This window comes from Rhinoraja longicauda, chromosome 3, assembly GCF_053455715.1.
Source record: "Rhinoraja longicauda isolate Sanriku21f chromosome 3, sRhiLon1.1, whole genome shotgun sequence".
Classification (NCBI taxonomy): Eukaryota; Metazoa; Chordata; class Chondrichthyes; order Rajiformes; family Arhynchobatidae; genus Rhinoraja; species Rhinoraja longicauda.
This window is the reverse complement of record NC_135955.1, coordinates 76,873,804-76,889,962: the sequence shown is the minus strand read 5'-3', so window position 1 is coordinate 76,889,962 and position 16,159 is coordinate 76,873,804. Positions and strand designations below refer to the sequence as shown.

The 16,159-nt window shown below is 43.1% G+C and overlaps 1 protein-coding gene across 4 annotated transcripts in view; it reads right to left on the bottom strand.

Moving 5' to 3' along the window:
• The window catches only part of LOC144592115 (multiple C2 and transmembrane domain-containing protein 1-like), a 368,260-nt gene that overhangs the window by 288,184 nt on the left and 63,917 nt on the right, over nucleotides 1–16,159 (bottom strand). The window contains exon 1 of one of the 4 annotated variants that reach the window (XM_078396489.1): nucleotides 1,123–1,128. The exons of 1 other annotated variant lie outside the window; for it this stretch is intronic. The gene's annotated coding sequence lies outside the window, so the exon portion shown is untranslated. Of the gene's footprint in view, nucleotides 1–782; nucleotides 1,069–1,122; nucleotides 1,129–16,159 lie in introns of those variants that run through there. 2 more of the 4 variants (XM_078396487.1, XM_078396488.1) reach the window with 2 other exon arrangements.

The window sequence follows — 16,159 nt, the reverse complement described above, 5'->3', positions numbered from 1 at the left end:
CAGAGATGCTACCTGGCCCGCTGAGTTACTCCAGCTTTTTGCGTCTAGCATTATTATTCTGCAGATTTTTGGAGTCACTGAACGCCAAAAGTAGACAATTCTTTTAACTGCTCTCATGACATCGCTCAGAAAAGCGAGCTCTAGCCTATAAAAATGGTTCAGTTACCAGGACATTTTCTCGATGGGAAAAATAATAGATTTTTGCGTAAATCAGAAAAAGCCAATTACTCAATGGTTGAAAGGTCATCGATTCCACCCTTGGAATCAATAACGCAATAGGATAATTTAGTTTCATCAAATTAATGTAAACATTTGCAAGTCATTTAGTATTAAAAAATAAGTTAAATTTAATCGGCAACAAAATTTTGTTAACTGCTTCAGTTATGTTACATGTTTAAAACAAGGTGGCGGAGCTGAAACTGCCAATTGTATAACTGTAAGAAGAAAATAACTGCAGATGCTGGTACAAATCGATTTATTCACAAAATGCTGGAGTAACTCACCTGCACCCGAGAGTCAAGCCCCGCTCGCTGTCTTCGCCCGCAGTATTTAGAGTACAGCCGAGTACCTAATACCTAGCACCGCCGGTGGAAATGCCCACCGATTCTCTGGAGTCTATGGTTAGCCCCTTCATCGACACGGAGTTCCCCACCAGAGTCCACTCCAGGAGGATCCCGCGACACTGGGTTACGGCTCCCGCCGTATCAACGCATCTTTTGGAGAAACAATTCCTGTGGATCATTTCTCAGTTCAAAGTGGGCAACAGGATGCAGCGAACTTACCCTGGTGTGCTAATCTTCGTGAAGGAACAGCGAAAGAGTCCAGGATATGACTCCGTATTAAACCCGCAAACAATTTTATAGATCTACCTCTAAACGAGGAAATCGAGTAAGCTGATCCAGTCACATGAATCTTATTGCGTGTTACTCACCCCGGTTCCCTCTACACCCAGCCGAGCGCAGGAGGTACCGGCGATATCAGGATGCAGTGAGAACCTCCCTCTTTTACTAAGAATGTACAATCTGATAATCGCGTTCAGTTCAAAAATAAAGGTTCGAGAGCACCCCAAATGGTAAGAAGCAGTGTCAACTTTTCATTCTGCACGAACTGCGTAATATTTACTTGTAGCTCACATCTCCGAGAAACAACAATAGACGGAAGGAAATGTTAAAAACCATCATTGAGTGATCAGCCCACATCAGCCTGTGGGCTAATAAACGTCGCTGCCGGGGGTGGTGCTGGATAAGATTGTGGCATTTATACGGCTTTTGGTATAAGCATATGCATATGCAGGGAATGGATCAAGCGAAGGCAGAGGAACTTAGTTTAACTTCGTATACATTGTGGGCCGAATGGCCTGTTTCTGTGCTGTACTGTTCTATAGGGGGGGGGGGGGGACTGCAGATGCTGGTTTAAATCGAAGGTAGACACAAAATGCTGGAGTAATTCAGCGGATCAGGCAGCATCTCAGGAGAGAAGGAATGGGTGACGTTTCGGGTTAAGACCCTTATTCAGACTGAGGCAGTGGAGGCCAATTCCCTGGATGCTTTCAAGAGAGAGTTAAATAGAGCTCTCAATGATAGCAGAGTCAAGGGATATGGGGAAAAGGAAGGAACGTGGTACTGATTGTGGATGATCAGCCATGATCATGGTGAATGGCGGTGCTGGCTCAAAGGGCTGAATGGCCTACTCCTGCACCTATTGTCTCGATCCGAAACGTCACCTATTCCTTCTCGCCCGAGATGCTGCCTGACCCGCTGAGTTACTCCAGCATTGTGTGTCTACCTTCTGTACGGTTGTTCTATGTTCTAAATTACAAAGCATGGCAAGATTGACTGCCATTCAAGTCATGTAGGAAAATAACTGCAGATGCTGGTACAAATCAAAGGTATCACAAAATGCTGGAGTAGCTCAGCAGGTCAGGCAGCATCTCAGGAGAAAAGGAATGGGTGACGTTTCGGGACGAGACCCTTCTTCAGACTGATGTCAGGGGGGGCGGGACAAAGGAAGGATATAGGTGGAGACAGGAAGATAGAGGGAGAACTGGGAAAGGGGAGGGGAAGAGAGGCACAGAGGAACTATCTAAAGTTGGAGGTCAATGTTCATACCGCTGGGGTGCAAGCTGCCCAAGCGAAATATGAGGTGCTATTCCTCCAATTTCCAGTGGGCCTCAGTACGGCACTGGAGGAGGCCCATGACAGAAAGGGGGAGTTGAAGTGCTCATCCACAGGGAGATCAGGTTGGTTGAGGCGGACTGAGCAAAGGTGTTGGGCGAAACGATCGCCGAGCCTGCGTTTGGTTTCGTCGATGTAAAGAAGTTGACATCTAGAGCAGTGGATACAATAGATGAGGTTGGAGGAGGTGCAGGTGAACCTCTGTCTCACCTGGATAGACTGTTTGGGTCCTTGGATGGAGTTGAGGGGGGAGGTAAAGGGACAGGTGTTGTATCTTCTGCGGTTGCAGGGGAAAGTGCTCGGGGATGGGGTGGTTTGGGTAGGAAGGGACGAGTGGACCAGGGAGTTACGGAGGGAACGGTCTCTGCGGAAAGCAGAAAGGGGAGGGGATGGGAAGATGTGGCCAGTAGTGGGGTCCCGTTGTAGGTGACGGAAATGTTGGATGATGATTTGTTGGATACGCTGGCTGATTGGGTGGAAGGTGAGAACGAGGGGCTTGTCTCACTTCATATGCACCACGTACCATTTACTAATATGTTACTGCAATGCTGGAGCTGATTTTGCTCAGCAGCACATTTAGCTGTTCGGTATGGCCACATGCAAACTACATACATTTTAATGAAATGGCAATTCATAGTATACAATCTTTCCTTTCACCAAACCAAAATCTTGCAGGACTTAATTATCGTATATTACAATTAAAACACAAAGTACTTGTCCTATAACTCCAAGATAAGCACTCAACTAAGAAAACCAAGCCCAAAGCATTATCGAACTGTCTAACTAAATGTACCAACTTACAATTAATGACTCCATATTGCAAAAACCAACTACCTACATATTAATTCTTTAAAAAACAACTTAATCCAGTAGATGCAAGTGTATCCTTGGGGTTATCAAGTGGGCTCCTCCCTTCATTGGTGTTTCATTGAGTTTAGACCACATCACCCCCAGGAAGGCTCAACAGTTAGTTCGGGCCTATCAGACCAGCTCCACCTCAATACCTGCTCTCACCACCTAAGCTACCAGTATCGACTAAATAAAGGAAGCTGCAGCCAATTAGCTCACTCTAACAAAGGTTAACAGCTTCATCCTATCTTCCACTAATCCTAGCCCATCAACAAGCTTGTAACAGCACAAATATCACCCTTGCATAAGATTGGGATACACTTGCACTTCCTTTGAAGCTTTGAGCTTTCCAATTTTTTCCTGATTAAACATTCTTTTAACAAATTTAAATGGATCCTTGTAAAATGATGACCTGACTGGCTCCATCTTCTTTCTCTTCCTCCTAAGGTGTTCTGCCCTCCTTAATGTTGCTAATGATTTCTTAACTCTTCTTGCAAAACATTAATTCCCTCTCTTTCATCAACTGTACCCTTTCTCCCCTACTTTCTCAACTGTCTCCTCTCCTTCACTAATCTCTTGATTTCTCTCTCTCTTCTCTAAATCTAACCATCTGTAGAGCCTGTAACCTTCTTTTTCTCAATAACACCAAACCTGTCTACACCATATTGATAAATGAACTCTCCCATTTTATGTAACTTATTTTCCACTGCCCCTTTCAGACCCTCTAGTGCCTTTACCAAATCTATGTTAAGTTTCCCATTCCTTCCTTTCGCTTGCCCTAGGCCATTTAACGCTAGGTTTCAGTCCACTGTTCTTCTCCCTGACTGGCAGATTAACGTCACCACCACCTACATCTCCTTCTCCACCACTTGTTCCCTCCTCATCAGTAACAGGGGTAATGATATCCTGCAAACTGTGGTTTTCTACCCATCGCTGGACTTCACTTGACTGACTTCTCTCGAATGCTGCTGGAGGAACTCCACAGGTCAGGCAGCATCCGTGGAGGGAAACTGACTGATCACATTTTGGAACCCTTCTTCAGACTCTCCCCGTTTTACATCTTATTTGTTGCTTACTGATGATAATCATATTCATTACAGCATTTCCAACTCATTCAAAATTTGAAAAATTGTTACGGAGCCATAAAATTAATCAATTTATTTTTGCTTTATATAAGGACATGAAAATCCAATCATGTAAAAATAAAAGCAAATTGTGTTTTTTTTATTTATATTTTCAAAATGCTGCTACGTAGTATTATACAACCAAGCAGACCCTAGTCTGAAGAAGGGTCTTGACCCGAAACGTCACCCATTCCTTCTCTCCAGAGATGCTGCCTGTCACGCTGAGTTAGTCCCTAGTTAAGGGGTGTAATCTGGCATTTTTAGAGTTTTATTTCATATCAAGCCTAGATTGTTTTCTCCCATTTTTCATTGCACTTGATAAAGCAATGCTGTCTAACATCTTGAATTACAACAGTGGTTCTGGAAAAACTGCTCCCACGGTGTTGTTGGATAGGATATTACAATATTTAGACTCTGCAACAGGGAAGAAAGTGATATATTTCTAAGTCAAGATGATGCACAACACACTGAGGCACTGCATGTGATGATATTCTCATGCACCTGCTGCCTTTGTCTTATTTTATAGATCTGACAGCTGTTGTTGGAGCATCCAAGTTGAGTAACTGCAGTGCAGATTGCTCAACATTGAACTGCTTCAATGAATGGTCGTCCAATAATGCACAATTTTCTGACGTTGAGCCAAATGTGCTACCAACTAAGCACAAGGGAAACCATGGAATTCCTGATGTGTGCAGTTTTGGTCCCCGAATTTGAGGAAGGACATTCTTAATATTGAGGGAGTGCAGCATTAATTCCCGGGATGGTGAGACTGACATGTGATGCAAGAATGGATCGACTGTGCTTTTATCCACTGGAATTTAGAAGGATGAGAGGGAATCTTATAGAAACATATAAAATTCATAAGGGATTGGACAGGCTAGATGCAGGAAAAATGTTCTCCATGTTGGAGGATTCCAGAACCAGGGGTCACAGTTTAAGAATAAGGGGTAGGCCATTTAGAACTGAGATGAGGAAAAACTTTTTCACCCAGAGAGTTGTGAATCCGTGGAGTTCTCTGCCACAGAAGGCAGTGGAGGCCAATTCGCTGGATGTTTTCAAGAGAGAGCTAGATATAGCTCTTAGGGCTAACAGAATCAAGGGATACCCCCTTCACAAACCCCCTGCTGGACCCCCTGCAGTTTGCATACAGGGCCAATAGATCGGTGGATGATGCAGTCAAGCTAGGACTGCACTTCATCCTCCAGCACCTAGACCGCAAGGGGATCTATGCCAGGATTCTGTTTGTTGACTTTAGCTCTGCATTGTGCCAGAGCTACTACACTCCAAACTCTTCCAGTAAACTGTGCCTGAACCCCTCTGTCAGTGGATCATCAACTTCCTGACACACAGGAAGCAGCATGTGGGGCTGGGAAAGCACATCTCGGACCCTCAACATAGGAGCACCGCAAGGCTGCGTACCCTCCCCTCTCCTTTACTCTCTCTACACCAATGAGTGCACCTCCACAGACTCCTCTGTCAAGCTCCTCAAGTTTGCGGATGACACAACCCTGATTGGACTGATCCAGGATGGGGAGGAATCTGCCTACAGATGGGAAGTGATACAGCTGGCGTCCTGGTGCCATCGCAACAACCTGGAGCTCAATGCTCTTAAGACAGTGGAACTAATTGTAGACTTTCGAAGAGCTCCTCCTCCCACCCCCCACTCAACATTAACAACACCATAGTCACATCTGTGGAATCATTTAAGTTCCTTGGAAGCATCATCTCCAGGCACGTTAAATGGGGGGCCACCATCGAAAAGGCCTGTCAAAAAGGCCCAACAGAGGATGTACGTCCTGCGGCAGCTGAGGAAACACAATCTGCCACAGGCAATGATGGTCCAATTCTATACTGCTATCATTGAATCCGTCCTCGCCTTCTCCATCATGGTCTGGTTCGGCTCAGCCACCAAGCACAACATCCAGAGGCTGCAATGGATCGTTCACACAGCTGAGAACCCCTGTAATGGCAGTTTCTATACCATCTCGAAATCCCACTTCGATAGCCATTACTTCTCGGGGATGAAATGTAGTTATAGCTTACGCACACGTCGCACCCTGATATGACAAAACGAATCTTCCAAACTCCTTTTCTTCATTAATTGGTTTTATTAAAGTAGCACAAATCATAGAGTAATAAATCAATTCCCGTACTTTATCAACTGTTTCTTCTTCAAACAATATCTAGAAATTCTTGCAGCTATTACCGTATGGTTCTTACAAATATAGCTGGTGCGAGCGCATGGTACGAGCGCGTGGTAAAGAACTGTGCGCTCACCATCCTCCGAGTCTAAACTGACCCACAACCTCTGTTGACACACTAGCCACCTCCCATCTAGACACTCCCCATTACGCATTAAGTCACACCCACAAGCAGGCAAAAATGACATAAACTAGAAATATTAAAACATAGCCATAACACAATGACAATAACTGAATTAAGCATAAATGGCTCCTACACCCCCATTGATGAACTGTACACTGCAAGGGCCAGGAAACGAGTGGGTAAGATCATCTCTGACCCCGCTCACCCAGGCCACAAACTCTTTGAAGCACTTCCCTCTGGAAGGCTACTCCGGATTGTCAAAGCAGCCACAGCCAGACATAAAAATAGCTTTTTTCCCCACGAGTGGTAGTTCTACTCAATAACCAAAGTCTGTAGTTTCTTTTTTGTTCTGGTTTCTTTTCACCCACATGTTTAGACCATAATGTTGTATCCTTATTGTTTTGATGTGTTTATGCTTTATTCTTAATTGCTAACTGTATGTTTGTGTTGTCATTTGTGAGTGGAGCACCAAGGCACATTCCTTGTATATGCACATACTTGGCCAATAAACTTATTCATTCATTCATTCATATGGGGAGAAAGTAGGAATGGGGTACTGATTTTGGACGATCAGCCATGGTCATATTGAGTGCAGCTCGAAGGGCCGAATGGCCTACTCCTGCACCTATTTTGTATGTTTCTATGTTTCTATGTAAGCACTGCTCAATGCGATTTCCTTGCACTTCCTCTAACAAGCACTTCTTCTTTCCCTGATGTATTTTAAGGTCCTTTCCTGTTGGTACTTTCTGCCAACCACAAGAACAGACCTGGAGCTTCTTTCCCTCTACCACTGAGCCGCTGTTTTTCTTTGATGTGCTAATCCTACTCGTAATGTTTTCCGTTCCATAGTCTGTAGCCGGGTAATCCCTCTGTGAGTCATCTTCCACCCCAGCTCTCGCAGACTCCAGGGGTATCTTTCTTTTATTTGTCTTTGCTTTTTGGGGGTGCAGTGAGACTGTTTACAATCTATGCCACTGCCGCAATGAGATGCTAACCCATAACAGCTCCAGCAGGGTCTATTCTAAGAATAATGATTCTATGATTTTACCTGTAACTGATGTCAGGCTGATTGGTCTCCATTCCCTATTTTTCCTCTTCCTCCTGTTCAGTTCATTTGTTACCTTTGGGTGGCACAGTGGCACAACTAATAGGGCTGCTGCTGCACAGCACCAGTAAATTGGATTCAACCCTGACCTCCAGTGGTGTCAGTGTGGCATATGCACATTTTAGCTGTGACTGTGTGAATTTGCTCCTTCCATAGGAGTTAATTGTATACCTGCCTCTTCCCGTCATTATTGTTCCCCATTTTGTTACCTTGAAACATTGCCTTATCCCATCACCAAGACCCTCTTCCCAACAATTTATTTTAAAGTTTTATCTATCGATATTGGTACCAGCCCAATTTAAGTGAAGCCGGCCTCACAGAGGAGCTTCATTTTCCCCTGTAAACTGGTGCCAATGTCCAATGAACTGAAATGTATTTCTCCCACACTAATCTTTGAACCCTGCACAGCCACATTACAATTTAGAAGTGTATCAGTTAAAGGCCTGTCCCACAGTTGATTTTAAGGTGACTGCCGGCGACTAGGCTGTCGCAGACAGTTCGCCAGGGTGTCACGGCCATGATCATGAGGAGTCTTCAAAGAATCGTAGTGGATCTGGGCGCGTCGCTGAGAAATCAACCGGTTTGAAATTTCTCGGCGACAGCTGGCTTGTCGTCAGGTATCGTTGCTTATTGTGTGCGCTGTCGCATGTTGTCCCCAGATTTGCTTGGTGGTTGTAGATGCATTTAGATGCACGTAATATTAAATTAAGTAAAGTAATTTGAAGATACCATAAAATACTTGTGTTTAACCAATTTATTTACCGTCAGGATATTTGACAGGTAGATTGGAGGCGACAGTTTGACGGTCAGGTAAGTGTGGGAGTTTTTGCAATATTTATGGCCATCAGTGATTACATTTAAAGTAGGCTCCTAACCCAGATATGCAACCCAGAAACCAGATATGCATCTCCCGTACATTTTCAAACAATGCCCACACTCTGCAAAAAAATCTGATTTAAACTGAAGATAGCTCTTAAGGATAGCGGAGTCAGGGGGTATGGGGAGAAGGCAGAAACAGGGTACTGATTGAGAATGATCAGCCATGATCACATTGAATGGCAGTGCTGGCTCGAGGGGCCGAATGGCCTACTCCTGCACCTATTGTCTATTGTCTAGACACAAAAACCTGGCAGAACCACATGGATGGAGTCGGCGGCTGCTGAGAACAAAGACCCCTCGGCCGCCGAGGACGGCTCTGCAGCAGCCTGGGACTTAATAGGATGGGGGGAGCTCCAGTACTTTCAGCATATGGACCAGACTTTGGACTTTTTCCTTGTAAATGGCATCATACTATGGCGACTGTGCATTTGTGGTTTGTGCAAAGGAATTTCGGTGTGCTGTGCATACATGACAATAAATGAATAATATATACATTGAACACTATAATGAGGCCTTTGAAAAGGACAAAGGGTCACTGACAAAACTTACAAAATTCTTAAGGGGTTGGACAGGCTAGATGCAGGAAGATTGTTCCCGATGTTGGGGAAGTCCAGAACAAGGGGTCACAGTTTAAGGATAAGGGGGAAGTCTTTTAGGACCGAGATGAGAATGTTTTTTTTCACACAGAGTGGTGAATCTGTGGAATTCTCTGCCACAGAAGGTAGTTGAGGCCAGTTCATTGGCTATATTTAAGAGGGAGTTAGATGTGGCCCTTGTGGCTAAAGGGATCAGGGGGTATGGAGAGAAGGCAGGTACGGGATACTGAGTTGGATGTTCAGCCATGATCATATTGAATGGCGGTGCATGCTCGAAGGGCCGAATGGCCTACTCCTGCACCCATTTTCTATGTTTCTATGTTTCTATGAAAAGTTTTGAACAGATTGATCGAGAAAATGCAGCATTTTAAATTCAATTTAATAAAAAAATAGATGGATCAGTACTTGGACCTGTCACCAGTACTCAGTTGAAACATTGATTTCTTTTAATTTTTCATTTGTGACGCTTGATAAATACATTTCATTTCAATGAATTTAATTAGTTATCTTGATTCCCAATTGGCCAAAGTTCTCATTGGGTCAAAGTATCAAAGTTTAAAGAAAGGTCTCGACCCGAAATGTCACCCATTCCTTCTCTCCAGAGATGCTGCCTGTCCCTGCTGAGTTACTCCAGCATTTTGTGTCTATCTTCAAAGTTTTAGATGTGGGCCATTGTAAATTAATCTGCTTTCTGCCTGTAATTTCCCAACCGCACCATTATATAATCTCCATGGTTAAATATTAAATATTTTGTTCACATTATTTAACTGCGATATTAATTCATATTAATAATATATTCAATGCTTGCATCCTCACATTTAAAAAGCAACCAGAAAGCAACATTTGTGCTTAAAAATGTGATAAAAATAAGATATCTTGACTTTGTCATGTTACATACAACAAAATTTTGTTAAAGGCAGTGATAAGTAGGATCTGAAATTCCACCCAATTCTATCTCCAGCATAATTGGATATGGGTGGAGGGGAAAGGACTAAAGATACCCAGGATCAAATATGCTAGATTTCAGCCCGAAGAAAGGGGTCTGGCAAATTCTGACCACCGATCTGTGATCATCCTTTGCTACATCTAGGCCAATCTGTATCTTATCTTTCCTTTGCATAGGAGGACTCTCTGGCATTCAACAGATAAAATCATATCCCAGATTACATGGATGGAGTTTGATTTGGGCTAGATGGTACTATGACACCTTTCCTCATAGAGGCCAACAAAAAAGGGAGAAATGTTTACACAGCAGGCAAAACAGCTAATTACAATATATTTATTTGAAGCACAAATAAAACAAGAAATACATTTTTTGCATCCATGTTTGGATTATTCAGCAGTGGAAGAGCGTGACAGCTGAAAGATACCCAAATCCTTTACCTTTTCAGTGCAAGGTGTACAATAAAGACAAGAGATTACCAGTTACAGAAATTGTCAACCATTGAAAATTGATTTAAAAATATAAGTCTGAAATTATGAATTATATGTGGAGGGATGGGGGGTGAGGGTGGATGTATTTGGTAAACATGCTGCATTTGAAAAGAGAAAAGGCATACTGAATCTGAATCTGAATTCGAATTACCTTTATTGTCATTCAAAATGAATTGAATTAAAATCATTTGCCACGCAGCCACAACAGCACAGAGTAAAAGACACAAGACCCACAATTTTAACACAAACACCCATCACAGTGACTCCTCCAGACACCCCCTCACTGTGATGGAAGGCAAGAAAATGTCTTCTCTCTTCCCCTATGCTTCTCCCACGGACAGATAGTTCGACTTCTGCTGAGGCGACCGAGGCTCCCGACTCGCGCAAGGAGATGGAAGGTCCCGCGGCCTGGCCGAGCCGTGTGTGAAGAACTCCTCTTTAGACAAAGGGGGAATTGGACTTGGATCTGGTTTAGGGCCACAAATGTATTTCTAACTTGCTTAGATAAAAAATGAATTCTGTGACCATCCCCTTCACTTCCTACTATTCAGACTTAAGAATAGCTTCTGCTCTACAGCTATCCTGGACCAATCCCCTTTTTCATACATCTTTCCTGAAGGTCCTGCCACGTACTCTTACTTTCATCTCCACCTTATTCGGTAATTTCTGAATTGCACTTTACGTTTTATTGCACTTTAGCATTACATTGCATTCTTGCATTATTTTGCTGGTTTGCACTCATCATTGTATTTACCTAGAATACAGCACAGGTACAGACCTTTCTGCCCACAAAACTGCCAAGTTAAACTAATCTCTGCCTGCATGTGATCCATTTCCTTTCCATTCCCTGCCATGTGCCTAACTAAAAGCCTGTTAAATGCTACCATTGTAACTGCCTCCACCACTACCCACAGCAGCATATTTTAAGCACCCACCCCTCTATATAAAATAAATATGTCCCAAACATCTATATATTACTAAAACTCTCATCTTGCTTGTCCCACACACACACGATAGCATGTCAATTTTAGGACCACCTTACTCACCATTGTTCTGGGGACATTCTCGTCCAAATAAAGGCAATTCCTATCAACAAGACTCTTCTCCAATAATATCCCTACCACTGATTCACCGACCTATAATTTCCTGGATTATCTCGACTTCCCTTCTTAAACAAAGGTGCAACATTGATTGCTCTCAACCTTGCCTTTCCTTTGACTAGAGGAAGAACAAAGATTTTTGTCAAGGCCCCTGCAATCTCATCTCTTATCTCAATAACCTGGGATAAATCCCATCAGGTGTTGGGGATTTATCCACCTTAATGCCCTTGAAAAGCCCCAACACATCCTTGTTCATCTCAAACTGCTCTAGCATGTTAGTATCTCCACACTGATCTCATTGTCCTCTATATCTTTCACCTTGGTGAATACAGATGTAAAGTACCTGTTTTGTACCTCACCTACATCCACTGACTCAACATCTAAATTCCCTCCTTTATTCTTGAGTGGTTCTAACTTCTCCCTGGTTACTCTCTTGTTTTAAATGTACACCTAAAACCATTGGTATTTTTTATAATCCAATTCGCCAATTATATTTCATGGCCCCTTTTGGCCCTTCCATTTGCCCACAGGTTCTTACCTGCTTGTTTTTTTATCACTCAAAGACCCTGTCTAATTTCATGTTTCTAATCCTTTTTCTTTTTGACTAAATTTAAAATCTTAAGACCTCATGACATAAAATCTTCTTTGGTTATCCAAAGCTCCTGTACCTTGCCATCCTTTCACTTCCTACATACAGGAACTCTGATCAGCTGGCCTTTAAATGACTCCCACATGTCAGATGTGGACTTATCCAATAACAGCTGCTCTCAATTTTCTTTCCAGCCTGATAATGCTGTAACCTCCCTCCGTAAATTTAGTACCTTCCACCCAAGGTTAGGACTTATCCTTCATAACTATCTTAGAACTTATGGAGTTGTGATCAGTGCTCCAATTTATTGTTCTATTTATCATTACTAGGAATAAATATCACCTGTAATTTGTCCTGCACCAGCCACATTGAAGCAACGATCAAGTAAACACAATGCCTCTACTTCCTTCGAAGGCTTAGGAGGTTCGGCATGTCTCCAACAACCCTCACCAACTTCTACAGATGCACAGTAAAAGCATTTTATTGGAATGCAAAAACAGGATCGAAACCAGACTGGTTTGGGAACAGCTCCGTGCAAGAGCACAAGAAATTACCTTGAATTGTGGACAAGGTCCAGACCATCAAGCAAACCAACCTCCATGCTATTGACTCCAGCCACACTTCACACTGCCTTGGCAAGGCCATCAGCATAATCAAGGACCAGTCTCACCCCAGTCATTCCCTCAGACAAGCGGTACAGAAGTTTGAAAATGCATACCTAGATTCTGGAACAGTTTCTTCCCAGATGTTGTCTGGCAACTGAATGGTTCTCTCATCGGCTCGAGTGTGGTCCTGACCTCCCATCTACCTCATTGGAGACCTTTGAGCAATTTTTTAATCAGGCTTTATCTTGCACTAAAGGGTGACCACAGTGGCACAGGGGTAGAATTGCTGCCTTACAGTGCTTGCAGCGCCAGAGACCCGGGTTCAATCCTGACTATGCATGCTGTCTGTACGTTTTTTACGTTCTCCCCGTGACCATGTGGGTTTTCTCAGAGAACTTTGGTTTCCTCCCACGCTCCAAAGACATACAGGTATGTAGGTTAATTGGCTTGGTGCATGTATAAAATTGTCCCTAGTGTTGTAGGATTGTGTTAATGTGTGGGGATCGCTGGTCAGTGCGGGCTCGGTGGGCCGAAGGGCCTGTCTCTGAGCTTTATCTTGAAAGTGAAAACCAAACTAAAGGTTGTACCCTACAGTGCATTCAGAAAGTATTGAGACCCCTTCACTTTTTCCACATTTTGGTACGTTACAGCCTTATTTTAAAATGGATTAAGTTCTTTTTTTAAAAATCATCAATCTACACACAATACCTCGGAATGAAGAAGCAAAAACAGGTGTTTAGACATTTTTGCAAAATAATTAAAAATAAATAACTGAAATATCACATTTACATAAGTATTCAGACCCTTTGCTACTCAGAATCGTGCTTATGTTCATCCTGTTTCCTTTAATTATCCTTGAGATGTTTCTACAACTTGATTGGAGTCCAATTAAATTAAATCGACTGGACATGACTTGGAAAGGCACACACCTGTCTATATAAGGTCCCACAGGTGACAGTGCACGTCAGAGCAAAAACCAAGCCATGAAGACGAAGAAATTGTCCGTAGACCTCCAAGACAGGATTGTGTCGAGACACAGATCTGGGGAAGGGTATAAAATAATTTCTGCAGCATTGCAGGTCCTGAAGAGCACAGTGGCCTCCGTCATTCTTAAATGGAAGAACTTTGGAACCACCAGGACTCTTCATAGAGCTGGCCGCCCGGCCAAACTGAGCAATCAGGGGAGAAGGGCTTTGGTCAGGGAGGTGACCAAGAACCCGATGGCCACTCTCACAGAGCTCCAGAGTTCCTCTGTGAAGATGGGAGAACCTTCGAGAAGGACAACTATATCTGCAGCACTCCACCAATCAGGCCTTTATGGTAGAGTAGCCAGGCGGAAGCCATTCCTCAGTAAAAGGCACATGACAGCCCGCTTGGAGTTTGCCAAAAGGCACCTAAAGGACTCTCAGACCATGAGAAACAAGATTCTCTGGTCTGATAAAACCAAGAGTGAACTCTTTGGTCTGAATGCCAAGCGGCACCGCTCATCATCTGGCCAATACCATACCTACGGTGAAGCATGGTGGTGGCATCATCATGCTGTGGGGATATTTTTCAGCAGCAGGAACTGGGAGATTAGTCAGGATTGAGGGAAAGATGAACGGAGCAAAGGACAGAGATCCTTGATGAAAACCTGCCCCAGAGCCTTCTGGACCACTGACTGGGGCGGAGGTTCACCTTCCCACAGGACAACGACCCTAAGCACACAGCCAAGACAACGTAGGAGTGGCTTCATGACAAGTCTGTAAATGTCCTTGAGTGGCCCAGCCAGAGCCCGGACTTGAACCTGATCGAACATCTCTGGAGGGACCTCAAAATAGCTGTGCATTGACGCTCTCCATCCAACCTGACAGAGCTTGAGAGGATCTGCAGGAGAGGATGGGAGAAATTACCCAAATACAGGTGTGCCAAGCTTGTAGCGTCATACCCAAGAAGACTTGAGGCTGTAATCGCTGCAAAGTACTGAGTAAAGGATCTGAATACTTATGTAAATGTGATATAAATGTGATATTTCAGTTATTTCTTTTTAATTACTTTGCAAAAATTTCGAAACACCTGTTTTCACTTTTTACTATGGGGTGTGTAGATTGATGATTTTGAAAAAAAAATCCATTTTAAAATAAGGCTGTTACGTAACAAAATGTGGAAAAAGTGAAGGGGTCTGAATAATTTCTGAATGCACTGTATATCCTTTATCTGTGCACTGTGGATGGCTCGTTTGTAATCATGTATAGTTTTTTCTGACTGGATAGCATGCAAACAAAATCTTTTCACTGTATCTCAGCACACGTGACAATAATAAACTAAACTACTGTATTCATACTGTTTACTCAGTGAGTTCCAGGTGAACAAGGAATTTCATTGCACTCTGGTGTATATGACTATAAATTAATCAGAATCTAATCAGAATTCAGACTCTGAAGGGTCACCCATTCCTTCTCTCCAGAGATGCTGCCTGGCCCTTTGAGTAATTCCAGCTTTTTGTGTCTATCTTATGCAAATATCTATGTGCTCCTATTGTGAACTTGAAACTGTTTCAACACTGTTATGAGCCAAGCATGAATGCTGTAGTCCAGACCATCATAGCCACATATTTTCCAATGATTCATTTGATTATGGCTTCAGAAAAGTGTGTTTGCAATCTTTGAATCTTAATTGAACTCAAGTGATAAATCCAAACTGTATCTCAAGAACAGTTAATTATATTAATCTTTACTGTCCTCCATACCAGCCAGGGTTCATTTTTTGTTTAAACTTTTGGAGTCGTCACATCAGACTCCAAACCCCTCAATTTGTGATGTTAATCACTCGAATAGCTATTAATGCAATTATCTCCAAGCAGTTCAATTAAAGATTGAGAGTATTTGATAGTGCTTTTATTGTGTTAAAGAACACAAATCATAGTCTCGCTCTTTAAACGAGTTCTGGTTGACATTTCATATCTGAGTTAGGTGAAGCGGGAAAATGATTTGAAGTGCAACCATCTGGTGAGAACAGGTGTCGGAAGCTTGGCATCAGCAGTAAGAACAGTAAGTGACTTTGTGATGGTGATAAGCTAGAGAGGCATAGTGCAGTAAGGGGGTGGGTGGAGGGGGGGGGGGGTGGGGGGGTGGAGGGAGAGAGTAGAAGTGTCACAGTTGCCTTGGGAAAATAACACAATTGACAATGAGTAATTGCAGGCAAAAAACCTGCATGTTTGCTTGATAATCGATAATTCTTCAATGGTCCATTTAATGAAATGTAAACGAGGTGATCTGGAACACCAGCAGGCATGTCAAATGCGATATCATTTGAGATGTTGAATGTTCGCTTCACTGCTTCTACATATTGGTGGTTCCACTCCCTCAGGAAATTAACTATGGAAAAACCACTGGAGCAT